The 25,361-nt window shown below is 43.0% G+C and overlaps 1 long non-coding RNA gene across 1 annotated transcript; it reads left to right on the forward strand.

The window, feature by feature from the left end:
- The first annotated feature begins 24,030 nt into the window (after nucleotides 1–24,030).
- LOC137058563 (uncharacterized) lies at nucleotides 24,031–25,192 on the forward strand. Its single transcript, XR_010900746.1, has 3 exons — nucleotides 24,031–24,203; nucleotides 24,285–24,340; nucleotides 24,754–25,192. It is a non-coding gene; the product is annotated as an uncharacterized lncRNA (long non-coding RNA).
- Nucleotides 25,193–25,361: the final 169 nt, after the last annotated feature.

The following is a 25,361-nucleotide window of genomic DNA, read 5'->3' on the forward strand; positions in this document are numbered from 1 at the left end:
GAACAGCAGCTAAAGTTTACAGGATAAGTTAAATTATGGCATGCTTTCTATGTATGACATTCTCAATATAATACATAATCCCACGTTTATAATGAACATGTTATGGTTATTTTGTGATTACAAACTGTGTACGCTGGTTTCAAAGTTAACGTGGATGTGGTAACACTAAACTTAATTATGTAGATGGTTTATAACGGTGTTACTGTAAAAAAAAAAAAAATGGTGTTGTAACAGTTATTACAATGCATAGATAGCGTTACACATCACTGACAAACCGACATTAACAGAAAGAAAAAAAGAGTTTTTATTGGCATTAGGTGTAACATCAATCTGTCAAAGAACAAACATACACATCAGTAAACACAAAGCACATAGCAACAGTACATAAAGATAGATCAAAGTGACATTATGTTAACCAACCATTTAGAAACATCCTGTTTAGCCTTAAATGTCAAATTTCGTTGCAGATGTCGTCTTGTCCTGGGTCCGGGTTCAAATTCAGTAATTCTAATTGAGTTGCACAGCACAGATCTCCTCAGAGACCGTCAGAGACTCGTAGTCATTCTTTCACCTCTGTTGTCAGTGGCAACACTCCTTGTGCTGCCCCACAGAACCGAGGGGTGCGGTCATTCATCATTTAAAGCCATATACACTGAAATGGCTTGGTGAAAATAGCACTGTTTTTGACCAGGTAAAATGAGTGTTTTCTTACAATACTAATGAGAATTTTTTATTAAAGTATATTACAAAGTTTTCATTTAGACACTAAAGAATCATATTAACTAGTTTAAAAATGGCATTATATGACCCCTTTAATTCTTCACCCTTATCTGGAGATAAATGCCCAAACATACTGTCCAATTTGTTTAACTGCTCAGAATTTTATGTTAATTTCACTTCATCCATTTCCTTTTGCTTTCTAAACGTTTCAAACTGTTGTTCCCATTCTTGCTCTTGGATTTTTAATTTCTGTAATTCGAGTTGTCTATCCTTTTGCTCGGGGTCTCTTTTTCTCTGGGGGTCTCTTTCCTCTGACGCTGTCTTTTTCTCTGGCTGTCTCTTCTAGGGCCTTCTTTGGCTCTTCTCTTTGCTCTCTCTCTTTCTATCTTTCTATCTCTCTTTATCTCTCTCTATCTCTCAGGTAACATTCTATACATGCTGGGTACGATTAATGGTATAAGTTTTATCATCTCATTCATCTATTTTGTAACTATTTTAAATGTAACCATAACCGGATTTTGTTATTAAATTCTTTCAATTATAAATGATTTGCTAACTAGTTTTGGTTTGGTATTCACTTTGAAGTGCTCCCTATTGCAATACAACATAGTCACATTAAAGCAACGCTCTCCCACATATTTTGCTATTGTAACTGCGCTTATTTCCGTCGTTGGTATAAGTTGCAGTGGGTGGTTATAGACAAGAAATTTACAGTTCCCTTTATCGAGGGAACTTCACACTGCGTCGGAGCGACGAAATGGGGATGCTCCCTAAGCATCAGCGGCTCTGAAGTCTGAATAGAAACTAGACCAATCCGATTGGCGTGCGTGATGACGTCATTGTGACGGCGTGCCCGGAAGTATAAAAGGGGAGCCGGCAAATAATGGCGGCAGTCTTTGCTCTTCAGCAGGCGCTCTCTGTTACATTGTCTGTCTATTTACTGTTGTTCTGTCCAGTTGCGATTGAGTTTGTGTGTGTGACTAGTTTAAAAAGTGTGAATGATGGAAAGAGAGTACAAGCAGTGTGTGCATCCTTGCCCTCGTTACATCTCGGGCTCGGACACACACATGCTTTGTGTGCAGTGTCTGGGTGCTCAGCACGCTCGGGCGGCTCTCGAGGGAGCCGCCTGTGAGCATTGCGAGCGGCTGACACTCAGGCTGCTCCGCTCTCGGCTGGCCGTGTTCGATGAGACCGGCCAGCCTCGTGAGCCCCGTGGTTCTGGACCCGCGGTCGCTGAGGCGGCTCGGCGTCGCAGATCATGGGGCTCACAGCGGGACTTGTCAGAGGGTTTTGGGCCTGCTGCGGCACCTTCCCAATCCTCCTCTGACAGTTCTGATGATCTTCCTCCCCGTGTGGAAGCCCGCTCTGCGGCATCTTCCCCCGGGGTGGAGGGTCAGATGCTGGTTCTCTCCGGTTCTGAGGAGCCGGATGGCGCGGGCATCGAGGCGGGGGATGAAGCGGGACTCTGCACGTTTCATCCACCCGCCCATGAGGAGCTGGTTGAGGTGTTGACCCGGGCGGTGGCCAAATTAAAGATCGATTGGCCACAAGAAACGCAGGAAGTCCAGCCACCCAGCAGGCTGGACGACCGGTTTCTTTCGCACCGGGTCCAAACACCGCGCCGGGGCTTACCTTTCTTCCCAGATCTGCACGCTGAGGTGTGCAGATCGTGGAAGAAGCCCTACTCCTCGCGTGTTTCCAATCCCCCAGTGTTGGATTATTCCAATGTCCTGGGGGCACGCGAGGTGGGCTACGGGGCGATGCCGCGGGTGGAAGATGCTCTCGCGAGCTATCTTTCGCCCGAATCGGCATCGTCCCTGAAAGCTCCGGTGCTGCCCACCAAGCCATGTCGTGACACCTCGGCTTTGGTGGGCAAGGCTTATATGGCGGCTGGTCGGGCTGGTAGTTCCCTGCACACTCTTTCCATTCTGCAGGCCTACCAGGCCGACCTCCTGAAAGAGCTAGACGAGGGGGAAGGTCCCTCTCCGGAGGACATTTTAGAGCTGCGGAAGGCCGCAGATTTGTCTCTCCGCATTACCAAGGAGACGGCCCGTGCCATTGGCCGCTCCTTAGCTGGAATGGTAACTGTGGAGAGACATCTCTGGCTGAATTTGTCGGGGATAAAGGAGAAAGATAGATCTTTTCTCCTTGACTCCCCGATCTCGCTTTCTGGATTGTTTGGGGACGCGGTTAACGCCGTGGTCTCCAGACACCAGGAGGCGAAGAAGCAGTCAGCGGCCTTCCAGCAATTTCTCCCTCGCCGCTCTAAACCAGGAAAGGCTGGCCCTAGCGGGCAGCCTCAGCCGTCTGCCAGCTCCTCGCAAAGGCAGATGCAAAAAGAGAGCGTCGCCTCTAGAGCCCCTCCTCCGGGAGCCTGGCAACAGAAGCGGCGCTCTCACCAGCAGCCAACCGCTCCTAAGGGCGATCTAAGGAACGTCCTTCAGGCGCGGAAGGCTGCCGGGAAGAAGTCCTAGCCACGGCAGGGCTTCTAAGGGCGGTCCCTCCCACGAAGAGACAACCGAGGTTGTTCTCTTCGGGGCGCCCTGGGGAAATCAGTGTGGTAATCCCGCCGTCTATGACGCTTCGGGCCACATCGATTTCCTCCGAACACACGCTGTCCCATCCGCCTCTGGAAAGACCTGCGGTGGGACAGCTCGCGCGTCCGCACATAGAGACTCATTCCCAGCTTCTCCCTGCCGGTCAGCCGCTTCAGGGGGTTGGGGACGAGCCTCATGTAACACCCGACGCCAGCCTCGAGAGCTGGTTCCCTTAGTAGATTATCTCGGCGCATGGAAATGCCTTCCGAGTATTTCTACTTGGGTCCTGCAGACTGTAGAGAGAGGTTACAGACTGCAGTTCGGTCACCCTCCTCCGAAATTCAGGGGGTTAAACTGGACTGCAGTGGTACCAGAGCAGGCTCGGGTAATGGAACTAGAAGTAAAAACCTTACTGGCGAAGGGAGCCATAGAACAGGTTCCTCCGCTGGAAAGGAAGTCCGGGTTCTACAGCCGGTACTTTATAGTTCCCAAAAATGATGGGGGGTTACGTCCAATTCTAGATCTGCGGCATTTGAATCGATCTCTAAGGAGGTTCAGATTCAAAATGCTCACGATCCCCACCATCGTGAGTCAGATCCAGTCCGAGGACTGGTTCGTCACGATAGATTTGAAGGACGCATACTTTCATATCCCCATCCTTCCGTGTCACAGGAAGTATCTGAGGTTCGCTTTCGGGGGCGTAGCATACCAATATCGAGTACTTCCCTTCGGCCTAGCCCTCTCCCCACGCACTTTCACGAAATGCATGGATGCAGCTCTAGCTCCAATGAGGCTTCTGGGCATCCGTGTATTGAATTACATCGACGACTGGCTCATATTGGCCCAGTCGTACGATATGGCAGTTCGGCATCGAGATGTCGTTCTGACCCATATAAAGTGCTTGGGGCTGAGACTTAACACGAAGAAAAGCGTGTTGACGCCATCCCAGAGGATTACGTTCCTAGGGATAGTATGGGATTCGACTACGATGCGGGCACAATTGTCTCCCGTGCGAGTCGAGACCGTACGGGCGATGGTCTCGGGAATAAGGCTACACCACAGCATCACTGTGAAGCGCTTTCAGAGAGTGCTGGGGCACATGGCGGCAGCGTCCAACGTGATACCGTTCGGCCTGCTGCACATGAGACCCCTCCAGTGGTGGCTGAAAACCAAGGGGTTTTCCCCCAGAGGGAATCCCTTCCGTATGATCAGGGTAACGCGCAGATGCCTTCGTTCCCTAGTCATATGGAAGAAACCTTGGTTTCTGTCCCAAGGGCCAGTGTTGGGAGCGTCCTGTTGCCGGAGATCCGTTTCAACAGACGCCTCCCTCACTGGTTGGGGCGCGGTCATGGACGGCCGCTTTGCGAGGGGCCCGTGGGAGGGCCGTCATTCCTCCTGGCACATCAACTGCCTGGAGATGATGGCGGTCTACAAAGCTCTCAGGAGCTTTTTCCCGGACCTCCGCGGCCAACATGTCCTGGTACGGACAGACAATACGGCTGTCGTAGCGTACCTCAATCACCAGGGAGGGTTGAGATTGCGCCCTCTATGCAGACTGGCGCATCTGATTCTCCTATGGTCCCAAGGGAAACTGTTGTCCATCAGGGCAATGTATGTCCCAGGGGTTCAAAATCAGGGAGCAGACATCCTGTCAAGGCAGGGGCTGAGGCTCGGGGAGTGGCGGCTCCACCCGCAGGTGGTGGAGGCCATATGCGAGAGGTTCGGCCCAGTGGAAGTGGACCTGTTCGCGTCTCGCGAGACGTCCCACTGTCCACTGTGGTTTTCTCTCACGCATCCAGCCCCGCTGGGGTTGGATGCCATGGTGCAGACGTGGCCGAGGCTGCGTCTGTACGCCTTTCCCCCGATCGCTCTGCTCCCGGGAGTCCTGGAGAGGGTTCGTCAACAGGGGGTCAGCCTACTTCTAGTGGCGCCCCGTTGGCCGACCCGAGTTTGGTTCTCAGATATCATAGCTCTGCTGGCAGGTCAACCATGGCAGATTCCTCTGAGGAGGGATCTCCTGTCTCAGGCGGCGGGCACGATATTTCACCCCCGACCAGAGATTTGGAACCTTTGGGTCTGGCCCCTGATGGGGCCAGGTACCTAGAGGCTGGCCTGTCGGCAGGGGTGGTAGAGACCTTACTCAGCTCCAGGGCTCCATCTACCAGGAGACTGTACAGCCTCAAGTGGAATGTCTTTTCCACTTGGTGCGGGGAACGTGAGGTGGACCCAGTTAACTGCCCGGTGGCTTCAGTGCTAGAGTTCCTCCAAGATCGTTTCTCTGCGGGTCTGACCCCGTCCACACACAAGGTGTACGTGGCTGCCATTGCGGCTTTCCACACACCTCTGGGTGATGGGCCTTTGGGTAGGCACCAGCTGGTTGTACAGTTCCTCCGTGGGGCTCGGAGGATGAGGCCTGTGGCTCAGTCCAGAGTTCCTACTTGGGACTTGGCAGTGGTTCTCGGAGGTTTGGCTGAGGCCCCCTTCGAGCCATTGGAGCTGGCGGAGCCAAAACACCTGACCTTTAAAGAAGCTTTTCTCCTCGCTATTAACTCTCTTAGGAGAGTGGGAGATCTCCAAGCCTTGGCGGTAACGCCAACTTGCCTGGAGTTTGCCCCGGGTGGAGTAAAGGCTATTTTACATCCTAGGCCGGGTTACGTATCAATCAATCAATCAATCAACTTTATTTATATAGCGCTTTTACAATCACGATTGTGTCAAAGCAGCTTCACAGTGTCAAACAGGATAATATTGCGACAAAATTAGATTTGGCTGTACAGTTGTACTGGAGAAAACAGTGATGTTATCAGCTTATTTTAATTTATCATATAGCGACAATGTTGGCAGATCAGTATTATAGTTTATAGAATTAAATAAGACCTAATTCATATATTTTATTTGTATAATAAGTTGAATAACTTTAATCATATTTTTAGTGTCCCCAACTGAGCAAGCCAAGCCAAAGGCGACAGTGGCAAGGAACCAAAACTCCATCGGGGCATGATGGAGAAAAATAAACCTTGGGAGAAACCAGACTCAGTCGGGGTGCCAGTTCTCCTCTGGCCTATTAACACACCGTGTAAGATTATTATTCTGGCAACCTTACAGGTCGGAAATCATATTAGATCGGATTATTCAAAATTTTCAGGGTATCACGGAAGAGACAGATTTATTTAGGATGGGGCGTCAATTACACAAGAGTATGAATACATGAAAGATCGGAATTATTGCGCCGAAGACGGGTTTTGAGCATGTCGTGCCAGTGAGGCAAATTCGGAGGAGACACCATTTGACACGGCTCAGCAGACACTCCAGGATGCGTTGGTCATGTCCAGGCAGGTCCACCATCCGATCCGGACAGGGCCCAGATCCGGGATAAACCTCGGGATAAACAGAGAGACTAACATTAGCGTAGATGTCACTCTTTTTATGATGTAACGAGTACATCAGGTGTTATGGGAAGTGTTCCCGGTTCCGGCTGACCTAATTAATGCAGCCTAACAATCAGTCAATTGAATTGAATAATGAAAGTTAAAAATGTTCTATGTGTATGCCATAGTAAAGAGATGTGTTTTTAGTCTAGATTTAAACTGACAGAGTGTGTCTGCTTCCCGAACAATGCTAGGAAGACTATTCCACAATTTAGGAGCTAAATAGGAAAATGATCGACCGCCTGCAGTTGATTTAGATATTCTAGGTATTATCAACTGGCCAGAGTTTTGAGACCGCAATCGACGTGATGGGGTATAATGCGTTAAGAGCTCGCTTAAGTACCGGGGAGCTAAACTATTTAGTGCTTTGTAAGTAATAAGCAAGATTTTAAAATGTATGCGATGTTTAATAGGGAGCCAGTGCAGTGTTGACAGAACTGGACTAATATGATCATACTTCCTGGTTCTAGTAAGAACTCTAGCTGCTGCATTTTGGACTAGCTGGAGTTTGCTTATTAAGCGAGCAGGGCAACCACCCAGTAGAGCATTACAATAATCTAGCCTTGAGCTCATGAACGCTTGTACTAACTGTTCAGCATTTTGCATTGAAAGCATGTGCCGTAATTTAGATATATTTTTAAGATGATAGAATGCGGTTTTACAGATGCTAGAAACGTGGCTTTCAAATGAAAGATTGGTATCAAAGAGCACACCCAGGTTCCTCACTGACGACGAGGGCTTGACAGAGCAGTCATCAAGTGTTAGACAGTATTCTCGGTTACTACTTGTGGAGCTTTTCTGTCCAATAATTAAAAATTCAGTTTTATCTGAATTAAGTTGCAGAAAATTACTATTCATCCAATTTTTTATATCAGCTATGCATTCTGTTAATCTTGTGAATTGGTAGGTTTCATCAGGGCGTGAGGAAATATAGAGCTGAGTATCGTCAGCATAACAATGAAAACTAACGCCATGCTTCTTAATGATACCTCCCAGTGGTAGCATATACAGGGTGAAAAGCAACGGTCCTAACACTGAGCCTTGCGGTACCCCATACTGAACTTGTGATCGGTGTGACATCTCTTCATTTACTGCTACAAACCGATAACGGTCAGATAAGTACGATTTAAACCATGCCAAAGCAGTTCCACTAACGCCAACATAATTTTCGATTCTATTCAGAAGAATATTGTGATCGATAGTATCAAATGCAGCGCTAAGATCGAGTAACACTAATAGAGAGATACAACCACGATCAGATGATAAGAGTAAATCATTTGTAACTCTAATTAGAGCAGTCTCAGTGCTATGATACGGTCTAAATCCTGACTGGAAATCCTCACATATACCATTTCTTTCTAAAAAAGAACATAATTGTGAAGACACAGCCTTTTCTAGTATTTTTGATAGAAACGGTAGATTCGAGATTGGCCTGTAATTGACTAATTCTTTAGGATCAAGTTGCGTTTTTTTAATAAGTGGTTTAATTATAGCCAACTTAAAAGTTTTCGGTACATATCCTAATGTCAAAGATGAATTAATGATATTAAGCAGAGGATCTATGACCTCTGGAAGTATCTCTTTTAATAGCCTAGTCGGTATAGGGTCAAGCATACATGTTGTTGATTTTGATGATTTTACAAGTTTAGCCAGTTCTTCTCCTCCTATAGCAGTGAATGAGTGTAATTTTTCCTCAGTGACCCTGCAGTGCTCTGTCTGAAGTGATACTGTAATAGACGGCTGCATGGTTATTATTTTATTCCTAATATTATCAATCTTACTAGTAAAGAAGTTCATAAAGTCATTACTGCTGTGTTGTTTACAAACATCAGAAGCTGAAGCTTTATTTTTTGATAATTTAGCCACTGTATCGAATAAATACTTAGGGTTGTGTTTGTTTTCTTCTAAAAGAGATGAGAAATAAGCAGATCTAGCAGTTTTTATGGCCTTTCTGTATGCAATCATGCTCTCTTTCCACAAATTGCGAAAAACCTCTAGTTTTGTTTTCTTACAGCTGCGCTCCATTTTTCTGGCTGCTGTTTTAAGGGCCCGAGTGTGCTCGTTGTACCACGGCGTTGGATTATTTGCTTTAATCTTCTTTAAGCGCCGGGGAGCAACTATGTCTAAAGTGCTAGTAAGGAGAGAGTCAATAGTTTCTGTTGCAGCATCAAGTTCCTCTTGGCTATCTGTAATGCTGAGGAGATGGAACTGATGAGGAAGATTATGTACAAAGCAATCTTTAGTCGCAGCGGTTATCGTCCTGCCATATTTGAAGCGAGGGGATGGCTTTGCAGCCTTAGGTAAATTAAGTATACATGATATTAGGTAATGATCTGAGATGTCATCGCTCTGCTGCAGAATTTTAACAGTATCAACATTTATTCCATGTGACATTATTAGATCTAAAGTATGATTAAGGCGATGAGTGGGTCCCGATACGTGTTGTCTAACTCCAATAGAGTTTAGAATGTCTCTAAATGCCAATCCCAATGCGTCTTTTTCATTGTCTACGTGGATATTAAAATCCCCAACAATTAGTACTTTATCTACAGCTAATACTAACTCCGATACAAAACCAGCAAATTCTTTGATAAAGTCTGTATTGTGCCCTGGTGGCCTGTATACAGTAGCCAACACAAATGTCAGAAGGGATTTATCATTTACACTACACAGTGTTACATAAAGCACCAAAACTTCAAAGGAATTATATTTGAAACTAGACTTCTGAGTAATACTGAAAATATTATTATAAATTACAGCCACACCTCCCCCTTTACCTTTCAGACGTGGCTCATGTTTGTAACAATAATCTCGGGGGGTGCACTCATTTAAAGTAATGTAATCATCAGGTTTTAGCCAGGTTTCTGTCAAACACAGCACATCTAAGTTATGATCTATAATCATATCATTGACAACAAGCGTTTTTGGCGAAAGGGATCGAATATTCAGCAACCCAAGCTTTATCAATTGTTCATCCGTATTATATCTGTTGTTTATTTGTTGGACATCAATTAAATTTTTACTGTTGAATGGTTTTGATGTTTTTTTGTATTTACTAATTCGGGGAACGGACACAGTCTCTATGTGATAATATCTAGGTGAAAGAGTCTCTATGTGCTGGGATTTAGCTGACTTTGGTGACGTGAGACAGCTAGCAGACGGTTGGTTTAGCCAGTTTGTCTGCTTCCTGACCTGGGCCCCAGTGAGTCAAGGTTTAGCTCTAAGACTATGTGCCAAATTACTAGAGAGAAGAGCAGCACCAGCCCAGGAGGGATGAATGCCGTCCATCTTTAACAGGTCAGGTCTGCCCCAAAAACTTTTCCAATTGTCTATGAACCCTATGTTATTTTGCAGACACCACTTAGACAACCAGCCATTGAGTGATGATAATCTGCTAACTATTTCATCACTCCTTTTCGCGGGGAGAGGACCAGAGAAATATACAGCTTTTGACATCGTACTTGCGAGTTTACACACCTCTTTAATGTTAATTTTGGTACCTAAGGTCCCATCAAGGGTGGTCAGGTCACTGGTTCTACAGGCATTTCATCCTCCGCCTAATGTGACGGCGGAAGAAGGGAGACTTCACCTACTCTGCCTGGTTCGGGCACTTAGAGTTTATTTGGAGAAGTCTGCACAATGGAGGAGATCTCAGCAGCTGTTAGTGTGCTTCGGTTCACCTAAGAAAGGGTTGCCTGCTTCTACTCAGACAATCAGTAATTGGATTGTCCAGGCAATAACCATGGCCTATCGGGTGCGCAGTTTGCCTTCACCCTTGGCCGTGAGGGCTCATTCCACCAGAGGCATGGCCTCTTCAGTGGCCCTCCTTTCTGGGGTCCCCTTGCAGGATATCTGTGAGGCGGCTGGGTGGGCCACCCCGCACACTTTTATCAGATTTTACAGCCTAGATCTCCCTGCGACGCATGGCGCTAGGGTGCTCCAGTCCTAGTTGTGCCCGGTCTCTGGCTTCACACTAGGCCAGGCGCTACCCTCGGTGTGGCCTAGTGGGTACTCATCCCCATTTCGTCGTTCCGACGCAGTGTGAAGTTCCCTCGATAAAGGGAACGGCTCGGGTTATGTATATAACCCTTGTTCCCTGAGAGGGAACGAGCACTGCGTCGCGCCGCCACACCTCGGCACGCCTGGAGCGCATGCTTCAGAGCAAAAAACTGCCGCCATTATGCGCCGGCTCCCCTTTTATACTTCCGGGTACGCCGTCACAATGACGTCATCACGCACGCCAATCGGATTGGTCTAGTTTCTATTCAGACTTCAGAGCTGCTGATGCTTAGGGAGCATCCCCATTTCGTCGTTCCGACGCAGTGCTCGTTCCCTCTCAGGGAACAAGGGTTATATACATAACCCGAGCCGTTTTCTACCATCACGCTGATAACATTTCTTTAGTCGTTCGGCAACCCTGCAGTCAGAACCACTGTAGGCGATCCACCCTTACAATACTAAGGAGTATAAAGACATTTTGGTAACACTTTACGGTAACGGTATATGATTTATCTCGAATTCATGCATTAATTCATGCATGACTTATGCATTACTACATGCATTAATATCTCATGAATCATCAGGAACTAACAGGAATTCAAAGTCCTTCATTCATGACTCATGACTTCATGCATGAACAATGCCTTAATTAAAACATTAACTAAGGTGAGGAAATCATCATACATTATGGTTTATTACACATGATCATGATGTTTTCAGTGTTAACAAAAAACAAACATTGATCTAATTCATGCATGTAAGACTACTTTAAATTATGTTTTATATTTATCGGGAGGAGCACATTCAGACAATCAGAAATCAATGTTACCTTATGCACAGGCTAGACCAGTAACATTATATCAATTAATGTGATTAACTAAAGTGTTTTATTAATTGTGATCTCTGAGTTAAACATGTTCATGTCTTTTTCATAATAGCCTGCAGGTAAATGGTTAGACCCCAAAACGACCACAGGCTCAGCACATAGCACATGAATTCTGGTGACATTATAATACAGTAGTCATCATTAACTAAGCATTAGCTTCTCATGACTTCATCATGTTTGTGGCCCCTCAACTAAAGTGGTGACATTGTCCTTTGAAACAATTATAATGTGTTATTAATGATGGCATTGTGAAATGACATGGATATGTCCATGAAAGTTCAAGACTTTACACACAGTTATCGTAAGCTTTTTCATAGTTTAATGTGAGGTACAGATGAATATTAAAGTCGATAAATTCAAGTTCACATAAACTCTTCCCTCCCTTTGCTGTGGCGTCGCGTTATGACAGTCAACACGATGATGATTCAATATTCCTGTTATTATACTTAAAATAGTTTACAGAAAAGGCTTTACAAACTATTGCATAGGCTATATTAGGACTACAGTATGCATCAATATCTCTTTCCTTTGTGCTTGTTGTGAAGCGTTGCCTCTGCATGTGTGCGCTATGACTCCGTGTTGCTTCGAGCATATCATTCTGCACATGGGATGAGCATTAGCGCATGTGTGCTTTGTGCTGCTCTATATTGAAGTCTTTCATATTATAATACTGTTGCGCAATAAAAGATTGTTATCATTTCTTTTTCAGTCCATGTAGTAATGCATAAGTCATGCATGAATTAATGCATGAATTCATGATAATTCATGTACCCTTACCGTAAAGTGTTACTGACACTTTTTATTTTTATTTTCTTAACTTTTTATTACAACTAATTCAAAATCGAAATGTTCAGCTACTTTGAATAATGATTATTTCGAAAGACCTAGATTTTCCCTTTATAGGAGTAACCTGTTACGGTACAGAGCTACGGAGACAAGATGGTAAGGGAATCAAGTTTATTGAGAAACCAGTAGATATGCAACTTGACTGAATGGAGATGTGCCGGTGACTGGTCTTGGTTTGATTTTTCAGGGTGCACTTAGAGATCAATGATGGAGACTACTGGAAAACACGGAACACACACACTGGACACAGGAGATCGCTGAAGACTTGAGGAAGACGCTGGAGAAGGGTAAGTATCATCAAGGGAGTCCTTAAGGTAAGAATAGTAGAATTCAGCAGGGAATGTACCTATTGCACATGAGACCGGACAGTCACTGTGTGTGTGACTTTTGTGCTCCTGGTGATTGTGGTGATGATGTGCTGCAGGTGTAGATGATCAATACTCAGGTGAGAGCGTGTGCTGTGAGTCTGTGTGGGAGCCTGGCGTGTCTGTGACACAACCAAAAAGTCCTGTAACAATGATGGGGTATAATGCGTTAAGAGCTCGCTTAAGTACCGGGGAGCTAAACTATTTAGTGCTTTGTAAGTAATAAGCAAGATTTTAAAATGTATGCGATGTTTAATAGGGAGCCAGTGCAGTGTTGACAGAACTGGACTAATATGATCATACTTCCTGGTTCTAGTAAGAACTCTAGCTGCTGCATTTTGGACTAGCTGGAGTTTGCTTATTAAGCGAGCAGGGCAACCACCCAGTAGAGCATTACAATAATCTAGCCTTGAGCTCATGAACGCTTGTACTAACTGTTCAGCATTTTGCATTGAAAGCATGTGCCGTAATTTAGATATATTTTTAAGATGATAGAATGCGGTTTTACAGATGCTAGAAACGTGGCTTTCAAATGAAAGATTGGTATCAAAGAGCACACCCAGGTTCCTCACTGACGACGAGGGCTTGACAGAGCAGTCATCAAGTGTTAGACAGTATTCTCGGTTACTACTTGTGGAGCTTTTCTGTCCAATAATTAAAAATTCAGTTTTATCTGAATTAAGTTGCAGAAAATTACTATTCATCCAATTTTTTATATCAGCTATGCATTCTGTTAATCTTGTGAATTGGTAGGTTTCATCAGGGCGTGAGGAAATATAGAGCTGAGTATCGTCAGCATAACAATGAAAACTAACGCCATGCTTCTTAATGATACCTCCCAGTGGTAGCATATACAGGGTGAAAAGCAACGGTCCTAACACTGAGCCTTGCGGTACCCCATACTGAACTTGTGATCGGTGTGACATCTCTTCATTTACTGCTACAAACCGATAACGGTCAGATAAGTACGATTTAAACCATGCCAAAGCAGTTCCACTAACGCCAACATAATTTTCGATTCTATTCAGAAGAATATTGTGATCGATAGTATCAAATGCAGCGCTAAGATCGAGTAACACTAATAGAGAGATACAACCACGATCAGATGATAAGAGTAAATCATTTGTAACTCTAATTAGAGCAGTCTCAGTGCTATGATACGGTCTAAATCCTGACTGGAAATCCTCACATATACCATTTCTTTCTAAAAAAGAACATAATTGTGAAGACACAGCCTTTTCTAGTATTTTTGATAGAAACGGTAGATTCGAGATTGGCCTGTAATTGACTAATTCTTTAGGATCAAGTTGCGTTTTTTTAATAAGTGGTTTAATTATAGCCAACTTAAAAGTTTTCGGTACATATCCTAATGTCAAAGATGAATTAATGATATTAAGCAGAGGATCTATGACCTCTGGAAGTATCTCTTTTAATAGCCTAGTCGGTATAGGGTCAAGCATACATGTTGTTGATTTTGATGATTTTACAAGTTTAGCCAGTTCTTCTCCTCCTATAGCAGTGAATGAGTGTAATTTTTCCTCAGTGACCCTGCAGTGCTCTGTCTGAAGTGATACTGTAATAGACGGCTGCATGGTTATTATTTTATTCCTAATATTATCAATCTTACTAGTAAAGAAGGTCATAAAGTCATTACTGCTGTGTTGTTTACAAACATCAGAAGCTGAAGCTTTATTTTTTGATAATTTAGCCACTGTATCGAATAAATACTTAGGGTTGTGTTTGTTTTCTTCTAAAAGAGATGAGAAATAAGCAGATCTAGCAGTTTTTATGGCCTTTCTGTATGCAATCATGCTCTCTTTCCACAAATTGCGAAAAACCTCTAGTTTTGTTTTCTTACAGCTGCGCTCCATTTTTCTGGCTGCTGTTTTAAGGGCCCGAGTGTGCTCGTTGTACCACGGCGTTGGATTATTTGCTTTAATCTTCTTTAAGCGCCGGGGAGCAACTATGTCTAAAGTGCTAGTAAGGAGAGAGTCAATAGTTTCTGTTGCAGCATCAAGTTCCTCTTGGCTATCTGTAATGCTGAGGAGATGGAACTGATGAGGAAGATTATGTACAAAGCAATCTTTAGTCGCAGCGGTTATCGTCCTGCCATATTTGAAGCGAGGGGATGGCTTTGCAGCCTTAGGTAAATTAAGTATACATGATATTAGGTAATGATCTGAGATGTCATCGCTCTGCTGCAGAATTTTAACAGTATCAACATTTATTCCATGTGACATTATTAGATCTAAAGTATGATTAAGGCGATGAGTGGGTCCCGATACGTGTTGTCTAACTCCAATAGAGTTTAGAATGTCTCTAAATGCCAATCCCAATGCGTCTTTTTCATTGTCTACGTGGATATTAAAATCCCCAACAATTAGTACTTTATCTACAGCTAATACTAACTCCGATACAAAACCAGCAAATTCTTTGATAAAGTCTGTATTGTGCCCTGGTGGCCTGTATACAGTAGCCAACACAAATGTCAGAAGGGATTTATCATTTACACTACACAGTGTTACATAAAGCACCAAAACTTCAAAGGAATTATATTTGAAACTAGACTTCTGAGTAATACTGAAAATATTATTATAAATTACAGCCACACCTCCCCCTTTACCTTTCAGACGTGGCTCATGTTTGTAACAATAATCTCGGGGGGTGCACTCATTTAAAGTAATGTAATCATCAGGTTTTAGCCAGGTTTCTGTCAAACACAGCACATCTAAGTTATGATCTATAATCATATCATTGACAACAAGCGTTTTTGGCGAAAGGGATCGAATATTCAGCAACCCAAGCTTTATCAATTGTTCATCCGTATTATATCTGTTGTTTATTTGTTGGACATCAATTAAATTTTTACTGTTGAATGGTTTTGATGTTTTTTTGTATTTACTAATTCGGGGAACGGACACAGTCTCTATGTGATAATATCTAGGTGAAAGAGTCTCTATGTGCTGGGATTTAGCTGACTTTGGTGACGTGAGACAGCTAGCAGACGGTTGGTTTAGCCAGTTTGTCTGCTTCCTGACCTGGGCCCCAGTGAGTCAAGGTTTAGCTCTAAGACTATGTGCCAAATTACTAGAGAGAAGAGCAGCACCAGCCCAGGAGGGATGAATGCCGTCCATCTTCAACAGGTCAGGTCTGCCCCAAAAACCTTTCCAATTGTCTATGAACCCTATGTTATTTTGCAGACACCACTTAGACAACCAGCCATTGAGTGATGATAATCTGCTAACTATTTCATCACTCCTTTTCGCGGGGAGAGGACCAGAGAAATATACAGCTTTTGACATCGTACTTGCGAGTTTACACACCTCTTTAATGTTAATTTTGGTACCTAAGGTCCCATCAAGGGTGGTCAGGTCACTGGTTCTACAGGCATTTCATCCTCCGCCTAATGTGACGGCGGAAGAAGGGAGACTTCACCTACTCTGCCTGGTTCGGGCACTTAGAGTTTATTTGGAGAAGTCTGCACAATGGAGGAGATCTCAGCAGCTGTTAGTGTGCTTCGGTTCACCTAAGAAAGGGTTGCCTGCTTCTACTCAGACAATCAGTAATTGGATTGTCCAGGCAATAACCATGGCCTATCGGGTGCGCAGTTTGCCTTCACCCTTGGCCGTGAGGGCTCATTCCACCAGAGGCATGGCCTCTTCAGTGGCCCTCCTTTCTGGGGTCCCCTTGCAGGATATCTGTGAGGCGGCTGGGTGGGCCACCCCGCACACTTTTATCAGATTTTACAGCCTAGATCTCCCTGCGACGCATGGCGCTAGGGTGCTCCAGTCCTAGTTGTGCCCGGTCTCTGGCTTCACACTAGGCCAGGCGCTACCCTCGGTGTGGCCTAGTGGGTACTCATCCCCATTTCGTCGTTCCGACGCAGTGTGAAGTTCCCTCGATAAAGGGAACGGCTCGGGTTATGTATATAACCCTTGTTCCCTGAGAGGGAACGAGCACTGCGTCGCGCCGCCACACCTCGGCACGCCTGGAGCGCATGCTTCAGAGCAAAAAACTGCCGCCATTATGCGCCGGCTCCCCTTTTATACTTCCGGGTACGCCGTCACAATGACGTCATCACGCACGCCAATCGGATTGGTCTAGTTTCTATTCAGACTTCAGAGCTGCTGATGCTTAGGGAGCATCCCCATTTCGTCGTTCCGACGCAGTGCTCGTTCCCTCTCAGGGAACAAGGGTTATATACATAACCCGAGCCGTTTTCTACCATCACGCTGATAACGTTTCTTTAGTCGTTCGGCAACCCTGCAGTCAGAACCACTGTAGGCGATCCACCCTTACAATACTAAGGAGTATAAAGACATTTTGGTAACACTTTACGGTAACGGTATATGATTTATCTCGAATTCATGCATTAATTCATGCATGACTTATGCATTACTACATGCATTAATATCTCATGAATCATCAGGAACTAACAGGAATTCAAAGTCCTTCATTCATGACTCATGACTTCATGCATGAACAATGCCTTAATTAAAACATTAACTAAGGTGAGGAAATCATCATACATTATGGTTTATTACACATGATCATGATGTTTTCAGTGTTAACAAAAAACAAACATTGATCTAATTCATGCATGTAAGACTACTTTAAATTATGTTTTATATTTATCGGGAGGAGCACATTCAGACAATCAGAAATCAATGTTACCTTATGCACAGGCTAGACCAGTAACATTATATCAATTAATGTGATTAACTAAAGTGTTTTATTAATTGTGATCTCTGAGTTAAACATGTTCATGTCTTTTTCATAATAGCCTGCAGGTAAATGGTTAGACCCCAAAACGACCACAGGCTCAGCACATAGCACATGAATTCTGGTGACATTATAATACAGTAGTCATCATTAACTAAGCATTAGCTTCTCATGACTTCATCATGTTTGTGGCCCCTCAACTAAAGTGGTGACATTGTCCTTTGAAACAATTATAATGTGTTATTAATGATGGCATTGTGAAATGACATGGATATGTCCATGAAAGTTCAAGACTTTACACACAGTTATCGTAAGCTTTTTCATAGTTTAATGTGAGGTACAGATGAATATTAAAGTCGATAAATTCAAGTTCACATAAACTCTTCCCTCCCTTTGCTGTGGCGTCGCGTTATGACAGTCAACACGATGATGATTCAATATTCCTGTTATTATACTTAAAATAGTTTACAGAAAAGGCTTTACAAACTATTGCATAGGCTATATTAGGACTACAGTATGCATCAATATCTCTTTCCTTTGTGCTTGTTGTGAAGCGTTGCCTCTGCATGTGTGCGCTATGACTCCGTGTTGCTTCGAGCATATCATTCTGCACATGGGATGAGCATTAGCGCATGTGTGCTTTGTGCTGCTCTATATTGAAGTCTTTCATATTATAATACTGTTGCGCAATAAAAGATTGTTATCATTTCTTTTTCAGTCCATGTAGTAATGCATAAGTCATGCATGAATTAATGCATGAATTCATGATAATTCATGTACCCTTACCGTAAAGTGTTACTGACACTTTTTATTTTTATTTTCTTAACTTTTTATTACAACTAATTCAAAATCGAAATGTTCAGCTACTTTGAATAATGATTATTTCGAAAGACCTAGATTTTCCCTTTATAGGAGTAACCTGTTACGGTACAGAGCTACGGAGACAAGATGGTAAGGGAATCAAGTTTATTGAGAAACCAGTAGATATGCAACTTGACTGAATGGAGATGTGCCGGTGACTGGTCTTGGTTTGATTTTTCAGGGTGCACTTAGAGATCAATGATGGAGACTACTGGAAAACACGGAACACACACACTGGACACAGGAGATCGCTGAAGACTTGAGGAAGACGCTGGAGAAGGGTAAGTATCATCAAGGGAGTCCTTAAGGTAAGAATAGTAGAATTCAGCAGGGAATGTACCTATTGCACATGAGACCGGACAGTCACTGTGTGTGTGACTTTTGTGCTCCTGGTGATTGTGGTGATGATGTGCTGCAGGTGTAGATGATCAATACTCAGGTGAGAGCGTGTGCTGTGAGTCTGTGTGGGAGCCTGGCGTGTCTGTGACACAACCAAAAAGTCCTGTAACAATGATGGGGTATAATGCGTTAAGAGCTCGCTTAAGTACCGGGGAGCTAAACTATTTAGTGCTTTGTAAGTAATAAGCAAGATTTTAAAATGTATGCGATGTTTAATAGGGAGCCAGTGCAGTGTTGACAGAACTGGACTAATATGATCATACTTCCTGGTTCTAGTAAGAACTCTAGCTGCTGCATTTTGGACTAGCTGGAGTTTGCTTATTAAGCGAGCAGGGCAACCACCCAGTAGAGCATTACAATAATCTAGCCTTGAGCTCATGAACGCTTGTACTAACTGTTCAGCATTTTGCATTGAAAGCATGTGCCGTAATTTAGATATATTTTTAAGATGATAGAATGCGGTTTTACAGATGCTAGAAACGTGGCTTTCAAATGAAAGATTGGTATCAAAGAGCACACCCAGGTTCCTCACTGACGACGAGGGCTTGACAGAGCAGTCATCAAGTGTTAGACAGTATTCTCGGTTACTACTTGTGGAGCTTTTCTGTCCAATAATTAAAAATTCAGTTTTATCTGAATTAAGTTGCAGAAAATTACTATTCATCCAATTTTTTATATCAGCTATGCATTCTGTTAATCTTGTGAATTGGTAGGTTTCATCAGGGCGTGAGGAAATATAGAGCTGAGTATCGTCAGCATAACAATGAAAACTAACGCCATGCTTCTTAATGATACCTCCCAGTGGTAGCATATACAGGGTGAAAAGCAACGGTCCTAACACTGAGCCTTGCGGTACCCCATACTGAACTTGTGATCGGTGTGACATCTCTTCATTTACTGCTACAAACCGATAACGGTCAGATAAGTACGATTTAAACCATGCCAAAGCAGTTCCACTAACGCCAACATAATTTTCGATTCTATTCAGAAGAATATTGTGATCGATAGTATCAAATGCAGCGCTAAGATCGAGTAACACTAATAGAGAGATACAACCACGATCAGATGATAAGAGTAAATCATTTGTAACTCTAATTAGAGCAGTCTCAGTGCTATGATACGGTCTAAATCCTGACTGGAAATCCTCACATATACCATTTCTTTCTAAAAAAGAACATAATTGTGAAGACACAGCCTTTTCTAGTATTTTTGATAGAAACGGTAGATTCGAGATTGGCCTGTAATTGACTAATTCTTTAGGATCAAGTTGCGTTTTTTTAATAAGTGGTTTAATTATAGCCAACTTAAAAGTTTTCGGTACATATCCTAATGTCAAAGATGAATTAATGATATTAAGCAGAGGATCTATGACCTCTGGAAGTATCTCTTTTAATAGCCTAGTCGGTATAGGGTCAAGCATACATGTTGTTGATTTTGATGATTTTACAAGTTTAGCCAGTTCTTCTCCTCCTATAGCAGTGAATGAGTGTAATTTTTCCTCAGTGACCCTGCAGTGCTCTGTCTGAAGTGATACTGTAATAGACGGCTGCATGGTTATTATTTTATTCCTAATATTATCAATCTTACTAGTAAAGAAGTTCATAAAGTCATTACTGCTGTGTTGTTTACAAACATCAGAAGCTGAAGCTTTATTTTTTGATAATTTAGCCACTGTATCGAATAAATACTTAGGGTTGTGTTTGTTTTCTTCTAAAAGAGATGAGAAATAAGCAGATCTAGCAGTTTTTATGGCCTTTCTGTATGCAATCATGCTCTCTTTCCACAAATTGCGAAAAACCTCTAGTTTTGTTTTCTTACAGCTGCGCTCCATTTTTCTGGCTGCTGTTTTAAGGGCCCGAGTGTGCTCGTTGTACCACGGCGTTGGATTATTTGCTTTAATCTTCTTTAAGCGCCGGGGAGCAACTATGTCTAAAGTGCTAGTAAGGAGAGAGTCAATAGTTTCTGTTGCAGCATCAAGTTCCTCTTGGCTATCTGTAATGCTGAGGAGATGGAACTGATGAGGAAGATTATGTACAAAGCAATCTTTAGTCGCAGCGGTTATCGTCCTGCCATATTTGAAGCGAGGGGATGGCTTTGCAGCCTTAGGTAAATTAAGTATACATGATATTAGGTAATGATCTGAGATGTCATCGCTCTGCTGCAGAATTTTAACAGTATCAACATTTATTCCATGTGACATTATTAGATCTAAAGTATGATTAAGGCGATGAGTGGGTCCCGATACGTGTTGTCTAACTCCAATAGAGTTTAGAATGTCTCTAAATGCCAATCCCAATGCGTCTTTTTCATTGTCTACGTGGATATTAAAATCCCCAACAATTAGTACTTTATCTACAGCTAATACTAACTCCGATACAAAACCAGCAAATTCTTTGATAAAGTCTGTATTGTGCCCTGGTGGCCTGTATACAGTAGCCAACACAAATGTCAGAAGGGATTTATCATTTACACTACACAGTGTTACATAAAGCACCAAAACTTCAAAGGAATTATATTTGAAACTAGACTTCTGAGTAATACTGAAAATATTATTATAAATTACAGCCACACCTCCCCCTTTACCTTTCAGACGTGGCTCATGTTTGTAACAATAATCTCGGGGGGTGCACTCATTTAAAGTAATGTAATCATCAGGTTTTAGCCAGGTTTCTGTCAAACACAGCACATCTAAGTTATGATCTATAATCATATCATTGACAACAAGCGTTTTTGGCGAAAGGGATCGAATATTCAGCAACCCAAGCTTTATCAATTGTTCATCCGTATTATATCTGTTGTTTATTTGTTGGACATCAATTAAATTTTTACTGTTGAATGGTTTTGATGTTTTTTTGTATTTACTAATTCGGGGAACGGACACAGTCTCTATGTGATAATATCTAGGTGAAAGAGTCTCTATGTGCTGGGATTTAGCTGACTTTGGTGACGTGAGACAGCTAGCAGACGGTTGGTTTAGCCAGTTTGTCTGCTTCCTGACCTGGGCCCCAGTGAGTCAAGGTTTAGCTCTAAGACTATGTGCCAAATTACTAGAGAGAAGAGCAGCACCAGCCCAGGAGGGATGAATGCCGTCCATCTTCAACAGGTCAGGTCTGCCCCAAAAACCTTTCCAATTGTCTATGAACCCTATGTTATTTTGCAGACACCACTTAGACAACCAGCCATTGAGTGATGATAATCTGCTAACTATTTCATCACTCCTTTTCGCGGGGAGAGGACCAGAGAAATATACAGCTTTTGACATCGTACTTGCGAGTTTACACACCTCTTTAATGTTAATTTTGGTACCTAAGGTCCCATCAAGGGTGGTCAGGTCACTGGTTCTACAGGCATTTCATCCTCCGCCTAATGTGACGGCGGAAGAAGGGAGACTTCACCTACTCTGCCTGGTTCGGGCACTTAGAGTTTATTTGGAGAAGTCTGCACAATGGAGGAGATCTCAGCAGCTGTTAGTGTGCTTCGGTTCACCTAAGAAAGGGTTGCCTGCTTCTACTCAGACAATCAGTAATTGGATTGTCCAGGCAATAACCATGGCCTATCGGGTGCGCAGTTTGCCTTCACCCTTGGCCGTGAGGGCTCATTCCACCAGAGGCATGGCCTCTTCAGTGGCCCTCCTTTCTGGGGTCCCCTTGCAGGATATCTGTGAGGCGGCTGGGTGGGCCACCCCGCACACTTTTATCAGATTTTACAGCCTAGATCTCCCTGCGACGCATGGCGCTAGGGTGCTCCAGTCCTAGTTGTGCCCGGTCTCTGGCTTCACACTAGGCCAGGCGCTACCCTCGGTGTGGCCTAGTGGGTACTCATCCCCATTTCGTCGTTCCGACGCAGTGTGAAGTTCCCTCGATAAAGGGAACGGCTCGGGTTATGTATATAACCCTTGTTCCCTGAGAGGGAACGAGCACTGCGTCGCGCCGCCACACCTCGGCACGCCTGGAGCGCATGCTTCAGAGCAAAAAACTGCCGCCATTATGCGCCGGCTCCCCTTTTATACTTCCGGGTACGCCGTCACAATGACGTCATCACGCACGCCAATCGGATTGGTCTAGTTTCTATTCAGACTTCAGAGCTGCTGATGCTTAGGGAGCATCCCCATTTCGTCGTTCCGACGCAGTGCTCGTTCCCTCTCAGGGAACAAGGGTTATATACATAACCCGAGCCGTTTTCTACCATCACGCTGATAACGTTTCTTTAGTCGTTCGGCAACCCTGCAGTCAGAACCACTGTAGGCGATCCACCCTTACAATACTAAGGAGTATAAAGACATTTTGGTAACACTTTACGGTAACGGTATATGATTTATCTCGAATTCATGCATTAATTCATGCATGACTTATGCATTACTACATGCATTAATATCTCATGAATCATCAGGAACTAACAGGAATTCAAAGTCCTTCATTCATGACTCATGACTTCATGCATGAACAATGCCTTAATTAAAACATTAACTAAGGTGAGGAAATCATCATACATTATGGTTTATTACACATGATCATGATGTTTTCAGTGTTAACAAAAAACAAACATTGATCTAATTCATGCATGTAAGACTACTTTAAATTATGTTTTATATTTATCGGGAGGAGCACATTCAGACAATCAGAAATCAATGTTACCTTATGCACAGGCTAGACCAGTAACATTATATCAATTAATGTGATTAACTAAAGTGTTTTATTAATTGTGATCTCTGAGTTAAACATGTTCATGTCTTTTTCATAATAGCCTGCAGGTAAATGGTTAGACCCCAAAACGACCACAGGCTCAGCACATAGCACATGAATTCTGGTGACATTATAATACAGTAGTCATCATTAACTAAGCATTAGCTTCTCATGACTTCATCATGTTTGTGGCCCCTCAACTAAAGTGGTGACATTGTCCTTTGAAACAATTATAATGTGTTATTAATGATGGCATTGTGAAATGACATGGATATGTCCATGAAAGTTCAAGACTTTACACACAGTTATCGTAAGCTTTTTCATAGTTTAATGTGAGGTACAGATGAATATTAAAGTCGATAAATTCAAGTTCACATAAACTCTTCCCTCCCTTTGCTGTGGCGTCGCGTTATGACAGTCAACACGATGATGATTCAATATTCCTGTTATTATACTTAAAATAGTTTACAGAAAAGGCTTTACAAACTATTGCATAGGCTATATTAGGACTACAGTATGCATCAATATCTCTTTCCTTTGTGCTTGTTGTGAAGCGTTGCCTCTGCATGTGTGCGCTATTGTAACCCTGGTTTACTGTTATATGCTCTGTTCTCACGACTCTCCACTCTTTCACGTTATCGCGAGATTTGTACAAGTATCGCGAGATTTGGCACGGAGATCGCGTCATTTCCCTTTAAATATGGCCGCGCGCTGTTAGTTTGTGTGTGTGTGGGAGTCGACGTGTTGAGCTGCTGCAGGTAGGCGTTTAACTATGTAAACGTATTCTATTAATCATTATACTGCCGGTTTTGAACTGTTATGCCTGCCAACCTCTTTAGATGCCTCCATTTATGTTGAGACTGCTGTATTGAGTGACTTAATCATACGAGAACTGGTGAGTGTCATTGTTTGTATCATATAGTGTTAAAGAGCTAATGTTAGTACTTGTGTATGGTATATAGATTTATTAGCCGGTGCTGGCGCTGGCTGTATCAATTTATTACTTAATCAGAATATATTATGTGCTTAATTGTATTAATTTTATATAACTGATGCACTAAATATTTAATGACATTTATAGCAATATTGATGTTTGATTGTGAACTGGTTCTAATTAATGCTGAGATGTGTTTTGGAATTATTGATGATATTGTCTATTTATAGAGTACTCTTGTTGACTGCTATATGCAGGATAAAATTGAATCATGTACATGGTGATGATGATTATGATATGATGTGACATTATATAATTGTTACTTATTGTAATGCTTAATCAGTGTTGCTCATTGCTTGGTCCTGTTTATACAGGCCAGGTTTCTTGTATGGATGGCGAGCTACTAGGCCCTGAACCGAAGATTGAGTGCAAGCATTTGCCGGTGTGGTAGGAGGCGCTGCAGCTGCTCCCCTTACACATCCCCGCACACCAATACACACATTCCTACATTATGGTTCTTTGAATTTAATGAACTGATTGACCCAGTGTGCATTGTGCAAGGACGGTTGCAGCTTTTAATCATTTGAATGATTGTGTATGACTTGAGAAAACAACACTTAGATTTGTTTATTAACAGTTATGAACTCATTACCATCTTTGTGTACATGTAAATATTGAAACTGTCTGTCAGCTTATGTCACTATAATATACTACACTTTTGGGTATCGCAACCACGTGTCTGTGTCTCATTGAACACGCCATTTTCCTCCCTGAGCTGAACTTAGTCTTTCTGATACTGGTCCACTATTTTAATCTATTATTGCAGTAATCATACGTGTTAGATTTGGCGAGCCAGCCAGGAGGAATTGGGGTGTTTAATGTACATTGAGTTGTTAAATTGAGTTATTTCAGTTCTGTGAAAATCATGGATGTGTTTTTGAAATGTGGTATTAAATTACCAAATGCTGTACTGGTGGAAGGC

Source organism: Pseudorasbora parva, chromosome 22 (assembly GCF_024679245.1).
Source record: "Pseudorasbora parva isolate DD20220531a chromosome 22, ASM2467924v1, whole genome shotgun sequence".
Classification (NCBI taxonomy): Eukaryota; Metazoa; Chordata; class Actinopteri; order Cypriniformes; family Gobionidae; genus Pseudorasbora; species Pseudorasbora parva.